Consider the following 9,213-nt stretch of genomic DNA (forward strand, 5'->3'; position numbering starts at 1 on the left):
AACAAACAAACAAACAAAAATTGTGAGCAGGATATCTAATAAGGCAAAGGTGGGCAGAAATTTTTCCAGAAAGAGGAGAGAAGAAGAGTAAGTGGAAGTGGAGGCATCCACTAGCTGTCATCCACTGGTAGACAAAGAACAGAGATGACTGGCAATGTACAAATGGGAAGGAGGAGGGGTGAAGTTTTGAAGCCCACATTTGTTTTCTTCTCATTATGTGTTTCTGAATCTCAGCACTGAATTGAACCTGACCCTTCTCTCATCATTCCATGTGTTAATATGAGGAGCAGTAGATATGATTAAACCTTTAACCTGACTGCTCCTGAGGCTATGAAACTGAGATACTGGGGTAGCCCTGACACTGGAGATTTATCTAACACCATGACAAGGTCATGCTATGCCATGGAGTAGGAACAGAAAGTCATATTAATTTCTAAAAAAAATTGTTCAGGTATTCAAACCAAACTGACTTTTCCTTCCCCCCTCCTCTCTCACTTTTGTTGATGCAGAAATTTGTGGCGTCCATCTCTGTTCTATCCATTGATGCGAGTTGTCTAACGTCCGTAATAGCTCTCCATTGGAGCTGTTCCTGTCAATTAGACTCACCAGGGCAAATTTCACAACTGAAATCCTGAGCCTCACCTCAGAAAACTGAACAAAAACCTGGTAAGTGAAGGCAGGCCCCAAAATAACATATTTAAAATATTCCCCATGTAACTCTAACATAGTCAAGTTTCAGAAGTAGGGGAGCCTGTCTTTTTCTTTGGAACGTCTATAGTGAAATAAAGAATAGGATGGTGTTTATTTAATTCTTAAATGGGCATTTATTTCCCTATTTATTAACTAAGGTCTTTGCTGTGACTTTTTCTACAAATAAAACTGCCTACAAAATATTTTAAAGACTATTTTTTCTTGTTCCTAGCACAATAAAACCACATATACCAGTATCGAATCACCAACAGGAATCTAGAGTTAAACAAATCTGGCATTTTTCCTTTATATATTTTTCTTTAAAAATCAATGTATTATCATTTCTGAGAAATAGCAAGAAGTGATCATTCTCCTTGGGTAATCATTTAATGTGAGTGCTAACAATTCCATTGTAAACAATTTAGATACCCAACTGGAGACTGTTAAGAAGGAAAATAAAATATATTGCATTCCTATGAACAGCTTTCAAACTCTAAACCTTTAGAATAATTCCAGATCATAGAAGGTCCCTACTATATTGCCCCATCTGAAGTGTAAGTAACAATGTTGAAAAGATAGAAAAAGGCCCTCCTCCCCCACCACACAAGTGCTCTAACACTAGAACATGGTATGCTGAAAAGCCTGGAAAAAGATGTTGTTCTTATACATTAAAGATCTTTTCAATGATAAAAATTGTTGTCTTTTGGAGATAGGTATTATAATTAGAATGTTTCCAATTTAAAGTAAATAAGAGTAGAAATAATACTGTCTGAATATTCAATAACATAAAACATAAGAGATGTTTCCTTAGATAGAATCTAAATTTCTCTACACCTTAAGCATACTATCATAGTCCTTGTGCAAGCTGTTTTGCTTGCAGTGGTGTTGTGGGCATCTTATGAAATACAGGCATGTAATTTTCCATGGTCTAGCATTGCAAGAAAGTTCCAAGTAGGTATATTGTTAAAGAATTTTAGTTTTACAGTTTATATTTTACTAATATGCATTTGTGAATCATAAAATTTGTATCAAGGATAGAAAATATCCTACCATCTCATCTCTTTTATGAATATTAAAAAATTAAATTCTTAAACTGATACAGTATGCTCACAAGAGTTCAGCACTTATTTCAACTTGAAATTTTTACAAACTTACTTGTGTTCTTAATTTCTAAGAATTATACTGCTACCCAGTTATACTTGTAATAAGCCTGGAAGTCAACACTTTTACTCCACCGTAAGGAAAATGTTGAATAAGCTGAAACATCAAAAACTCTCCTTGGGTCTATGAAGGCACAAGACTGTAAAATTCACAGTCTGGACACACAGGCTCACTACAAGACTGAGAATGATAGGATTACAAAACACACCCCTACCCCTACACACTCTTTACTACCAGATTACTGAAGGTCCATTAATGGAAGTACCTTTTACTTAGAGCATCACATTCAGAAATCAACACAAAAATTACAAGGTGTACTAGAAGACAAAATAACCAAACCTAAAGATTCAGAGCAAGCATGGATATGGCAGATATGCTGGAATTATCAAGTCAGGATCTGAAACAGTCGTGATTACTCTAGTGAGATTTTTAATGGCTAAAATAGGCAGCATAGAAGAATGAATGGGCAGTGCATGAAAAGATATGGGAATCTTAAGATAGAACCAAAAGAAATATTAGTTACCAAAAGATTCTACCTGAAAGGAATAATGAGTTTGATAGACTGATCCTCAGACTTTCCAGGACTGAGGAACAATCTCTCACGTTAATGATATAGCAATAGAAACTTCAAGAACTAAAATTTAAAACAAAAGGAAGATTGTAAAAACAAACAGTATTTGAGGCTGTCAGACTGTTAATTAAGGCATAACACATATTATAGGAATATCAGAAGGAGAAAAAAACCCAAAGAAATATTTGAAACAATGATCTTTGATAATTTCTGCAAGTTAATCTCAGAAAAAAAAAATCACAGTTCCAGAAAGTTTGGGGAATAAAAACCAGAGTGAATCCCTACAAACATACAAAGAAACAACTATGTCCAAAGTATATGATGTTCAAACTACCAAAAGAAAAAATAAAAAGAAACAAAAACTGAAAAAATTCAATTTCAGGGAAAAACTATCTTATCTACTCAAAAGCGTGGAAAAGTATTAAGGCACATCTGAATATGCCTTAAAAACCAAAACCATAGTGAGAAAGTAGAAGGGATGTGTGACATGTTAACAGAGGAAAAATAACAGACCAACCTAGATTTCAACATCCTGAAAAAATATCCTTTAAAAATGAAGGAGAGGGCCTGGGAAGATGGCTTAGTAGAATAAGCACTTCCCTGGCAAGTGGAAGGGCATGGGTTGAATCCCTGGTTCCACCAAAAAAAAAAAAAAAGGTGATGGAGAAATGAAAACTTCCTCAGAGAAAGAAAAGTTAGGAAATTTGTTACCAGTAGATGTGCATGGTAAGAAATATATTTTTTTTAAATAAGGACAAGAAAAATAATGTAAGTCAGAAGCCTAGATTTACATAAAGAAAGGAAATTTATGGAAGAAGCAATAAATTAACAAGAATAAATAACCTTCTTGTTTCTTATTTTAGTTAGTCTGATAGACAATAATTTGTTTAAAATAATGAAACAACCATGTATTTGATTAGTGCGTTAGTCCAATTTATGCTGATATAGCAGAATACCACTGAAATTTACTGCTTATGGTTCTAAGTGATGGAAGTTCAGGATTAGGAAACTTGAATCTTTTTTATATTTTGTATGTATTTTTTATTATTATTTTTTAATTTCTATTTTTTTGGCAGAACCAGGGATTGAGCTCAGCCTCTTGTGTTTGCCAAGGAAGTGCTTATTCTACTGAGCCCTCTCCACAGCCCCTATTTACTTATTTATTGTGACATAGTTCAGACTTATAATGATCCTCTTGTCTCAGTCTTCCCAGCACTGGATTACAGGTGTACACCACTATGCCCAGTTTTGGGGCTGGCACTGCATGGCTGGGGCTCCCAGGGCGGCATATCATGGGGTACTGGGGATTGAACTCAGGTCCTTATGCTTGCCAAGCAGGTGCTTAAACTGCCCAGCCCTCTCTACAACCCTAGGACACTTGTGTCTGAGGAAGTTTTTTGCTGTCTTATGTTCAGCCTTAAGAATTATACCACCCCTTATTTATTGTAGTAAAATCTCACCATTGTGTGCCCAACATATTCAATTCCAACACTGTGGTGAAATTGCGTAAGGAAGGGTCAATGACTGATTGGTCCCCACAACCTTGGCATCACCTAGCCTAAGACTCAGGGTCGTGGTCCCCTAGTAGAGGCCACTGGACATACTGGAAGAGTATGCAGGGGTCACAGAGCAATATTCCCATGGCACATAGGACAGTAGGCTGCATGGGAGTCCCTGTCTCAAGGAAAGAAGCACTAGAAGCACCGCAGGACCCTGCTTCAACTGTCCCCTCAAGCCTCTCCCTCCAGAGTTCCCCTTCCCATTTGAGTATCTTCTTATTTCACAATATCTATTATCCATTTTGGTCCTCATTTACACTTCTGATTTTTCACACCAGTGAAACCCAGTGACATTTGAATATGTGTGTGTAATTTATTTCACTGAGGAGTATGGATTCAAGATGCACACATTTACCTAGAAGTGGCTCGAGTTTATCCTTCTTTATGGCAGGGCACTATTCCACTGTGTATAAAAATGCCACACACACACACACACACACACACACACACACACACACATTTTTGTCCATTCATCAGTTGATGAGTTGATGGGCACTTGGACTATTTCCAAGATTTAGCTATTGCAACGTGTGCTGGATAAATGGATGGAGAAAATTATATTATAACTTATTAATTAGAAAATACCAGAAGTAGTTATATTAAATTCAGTGCAGCAGATTTCCAGGAAAATAAGTTGTCAAGGACAGAAGATGTATAATGTAAAGCAGTCAATTCTACCAAAATAACAACCTTTGACATGTATTTTTCTAATGACAGAATGTCAAACTAAGTGAGGGAGAAGCTGATAGAAACACAAGAAGAAAAAATAAACACACTGTCATAGTTGAAGACCGCAGCACCTCCCTTCTAGGAATGGACAGACCCTACAGGTGGAAAATTAGTAGGGACAGCATTTTTTTTTTAATTTTATTTTTATTTTGTGTGTGTGTGTGTGTGTGTGTGTGTGTGTGTGTGTGTGTGGCCAGCTCAGCCCACGGGGGGGGTGGGGGGCTGACTGGCATGTGGTGCTGGGGATTGAACCGCGGTCCCTGTACTTTGCTCAACTTGTTCTAAGTAGGTGCTTTAGACCACTGAGCCATCTCACCAGCCCAAAAATGGCAGAAATGTTTTTTTTTTTTTTTTAACACCGAATGCCCTCAAGGCATGACTGGCTGTATTGTGTTGTGGGGATCGAACCCAAGCAACCTGAGCCTGACTGTTTTGTTGAAGCAGCCACTTAAAGAACTGAGCTACCGGGCAGGCCCCCAGTAGGGACAGCATTGAATTTGATACTACCATCATCACCTGAGTATAATCAACTACTCTAGATTCCTTTATCCAACATCAGCAAGGTATACATTCTCCTCAACCTCCTATAAAAGAGTAACAGAGTTAGGTTTCACCATGGGATGAGAAATCTGATTTTAGATAAATTCAAACAGCTAGAAACATGCAACATACATTCTTAGACTACAAGGAAATGTGTCAGAAATCACTAACAGAAAGGTAAGTGAAAAGTCCTGAAATATGTTGCAATTAAGCAAGATCCTTGGAAATAATACCTATGATGACAAAGAGACCTCTAGAGAATTTTAAAAGAAGTTTGAACTAAATAAAACTAAATTTTAAAAAAACTCATTGAAATTTGTGAGGTGGAGCAAAGGATAAGTTTAAAAGAAAATTAATAGAATCAAGTACATATATTAGAAAATAATTTATGATCTATGATTTCACCTTAGGAACAAAGAAAACAGCATATTAAATCCAAAATAAGGAAGAGAAAAGAAATTTAAATGAATAGAGCAATGATTAATGAAACTGAAGACATGAAATCAATAAGGAAGATAAATAAAATCAAAGCTGATTCTTTGAAAATATCAATAAAACTAGATAAACCTCTACCAAAACTATGAAAATAAAGAAAAGAAGGGACTGCCAAATAGCTCAGCAGATTAAAGCACCTGCTTAGGCAGACACAGAGGCCAGGAGTTCAATCCCCTGGCCTACTGTGCTGGCCCCACCCTTGGGGCACTCTGAGAAGGCAATTGAGACTGGGCATGGTGACGCATGTCTGTAATCCCAGCACTTGGGAGGCTGTAAACAAGAGGATCACTATGAGTCTGATCTGCGCAGTGAGACCCTGTAACCCTGTACAACCTGTCCTAAAGTACAGAAGAAGGAAAAAAAAAAAGACATGCACAAAAAAGCCCTTAAATACATGCCACTCATGAAGGAAGCCAACTCAAAAGAACTATGAACTGCAATACTCCAGCTGTATGACATTTTACAAGAGGGAAGACTAGAGATAATACTATAATCAGTATTTACCAGGGTAGGGATAAAAGTGATGAACAGGTGGGAGGATACAGGAGATTGTGAAGCAAGTGAAAGTGTTCTACAGTGTTGTAGTGGTAGATGCGTGCCTCTATAAATTTGTCACAAAACATGGCATGTACAAGAGGGAAACAATGTAACTTATGGATTTAGGAGACAAAGTGGTGTAGTTTTACCAATTATAACACATATATCACTTTGGCAGAGGATACTGATAATAAAAGAGATTGTTAATGTGTGTGAGTAGAGGGCATTTTGGAAATCCCTGTGTATTTTTTTTTCATTTTACTATAAACATAAATATTCTCTAAAAAGAAAATCTATAGGGATGGATGGATGGATGGATGGATGGATGGATGGATGGATGGATGGATGGATGGATTGCAAGAGAACAGAACTGTGTTTCTTGTTTTTCATGAAAAGTAAAGGGCAAACATGCCCTTTATCAGGGAAGGACTCTAGGATCATGAGCTATAGGCCTTTATTGTTGACTCAGCCAAGATCTCCTGGTAGATGTAAAAATATCTGTAGTACCTTGATCTTTCTTGTGAAGTTGCAAGAGAGTAGAAGAACACACTTTAAAAGATCTAAACATATTTGTGGATGATTCTGTGGTAGAAAGTTTAAGACAAACTTTTAGGTATTCAAATAGTGAATGATAGTGAATGTAAGCTACAGAATACAGAGGAGAGAGAGAGAGAGAGAGAGAGAGAGAGAGAGAGAGAGAGAGAGAGAGAGAGAGAGTTTTGAAGCAAAAGAATCACAAATCCTCCATAGAGATTTAGTAACTAAATAGATATGAATTCAAGTCTGGTTTCTATATTTCCTTGTTGTATAAGATTCAGAAATTTTCCAAGTGTCACTAAGCCTTTATGACTTATCTGTAGTATAACATAATACTACTTACTTCAAAGATTCCTGGGAAGAATTAGAAAAGGGTTTATAAGGCAGCTAATATGATATTTACAATATATAATGGAAGATACAAATGTCTGTATATTACTGTCTTCGTCTCTTAATTCCTCAGAAATATAAATACAGGGTAGTATTATCATGCAGAACTTCAGAAGAATGGAAATCCAAGGTAAATGTCTATAATGTATTACATATTTCTCTCAGGCCCTGAGGATGTGTAGGTTGAACCCAGTTCTTCAAGTTTGAAGAAGAAAACCAGATCCGAATAAGCAAGTTTGGGTGTGTAATCTGGTGTTTCTGGGTTACTTTTATGTCAGATCACAGTGACTCATTATGAGTGTGTTTCAGGCACCTTGAAAATGGACAGTATCAAAACAATTCATTGTACCTAAGCAAGGGTGTTTTGAAAATGTTCTAAAATCCTGGTCACGGTGGTGTCACAGAGATTAAACATAAATTACAAAGTACATGCACCATAGCAGTGCATTCTTCAGTGAAAATAGGTGGAGTGGGAAATGAAACCCTAATAAATACTTTCTTTCTGAGTTGACTACTGCCAAGTCTTTAGTCAAACAAGAAGTATAATAAAAAGTAGATTAGGAACATGGTCCAGAAGTTTCTCAGCATCGCATCTTTAAAGGGGTAAGGTCATGTCACTTTCTCCACTTTAGTCTCTATTGAACTTATGAAGACAAATATAAACCCATTTCTAGGATAACTGTAAAATCAGTACAGAGAAATGAATAATAGATAGTTCAGATGCTACTGGAAGCAAAAGCTTTGGAGGAAAAGAGACATTTTAAATAAGAAAAGACTTTGGAAAACAATCTTGTCTGACTTGCATCATTTTATACAAGAGGCAAAGGAAGCTCTAATACATCAAGGACAGAGAATTGTTGGCTTCACAGCCTAGAACAGATCCATGACTCTCCAAGTGCTCCGCTCCAGGGATTGCTTATCTTCCACAATGCTTGCACATAAGATTGTGAGATGAAAACATTAAGCATAGATCCTATTTCCAATCAATAATAATGCCCAGGGGCCGGGGAGTTAGCTCAGTAGAGTAAGCGCTCGCCTGGCAAGCTCAAGGGCCTGAGTTCGATCCCCGGTTCCGATAATAATAATAATAATAATAATAATAATGATAATAATAATGCTCATACAAAGACTGGTAATTTTCCCAAAATAAATGAAAGGTCATTTTCACCAATGAAAATGTTTTCAGTATAATTTAAACTGTGCACCATAATCTGGAATTCTCCTCAAAGTGCACAAACAGAAGGTTAGAAGAGAATGGATGATGAATCTCTCATGTGTGTTTTAAATGGAAATGATCTGATCAAAAACAATTATCTTATTTTCTGGTTTAATTTATACAATTTGCCAATTTTTTCTGTTTCTCAAAAAAGCATTCAATTGAGAATAATACAACCTTGAAGTCAGAAATAATAATTCTTTTAAGTCTTTCTTCCTTCTTGTCCAACTCCTGTTTAAATTTGTCTTTTTGACACAACTATTCCAGCAAATCTCTGTTCAAGCCTGAGAGAGCTGTCCATGAGATTGCAAGAAAAAAACAAGGTGAAATAATATAAACAGCAACCCTGACAGCACAGGCCGGGCTCTGCTCTCTGTGCCTTCCCTGGCTGCTCAGTCAAGATCTTGACGGCTGGTGATGAACGGATTGTGTGTATACAGAAGAAGATAAAATGATCTGTGTTGGCCCTTTCCCAGCTGCAGATGTCACGGCCTTGACTTTCAACATCTTATTTTAGCCCCAGAGAGCTGAAATGCTCCAAGGCAAAATACTCTGTGTCACTCTGCCTTGGTATGCAGGAAACTCCTGGGAATGTGGTCCTGGGAATGTGCTCATATTTGGTGATGCCTTCCTGCATGGCGAAAGCAATCAGATGCACCCAGCTTGGAAAGACAATAAGAGCTGGACAAAAGCCAAGAGGGTAAACAGATGGGTAATAATCCCCTCTTTTATCATTCATGTCTACAGAGAATTATTCAGCAAAATCGCACTCTCTGATGAACAGAGTC

This window comes from Octodon degus, unplaced genomic scaffold, assembly GCF_000260255.1.
Source record: "Octodon degus isolate 3935 unplaced genomic scaffold, OctDeg1.0 scaffold00119, whole genome shotgun sequence".
Classification (NCBI taxonomy): domain Eukaryota; kingdom Metazoa; phylum Chordata; class Mammalia; order Rodentia; family Octodontidae; genus Octodon; species Octodon degus.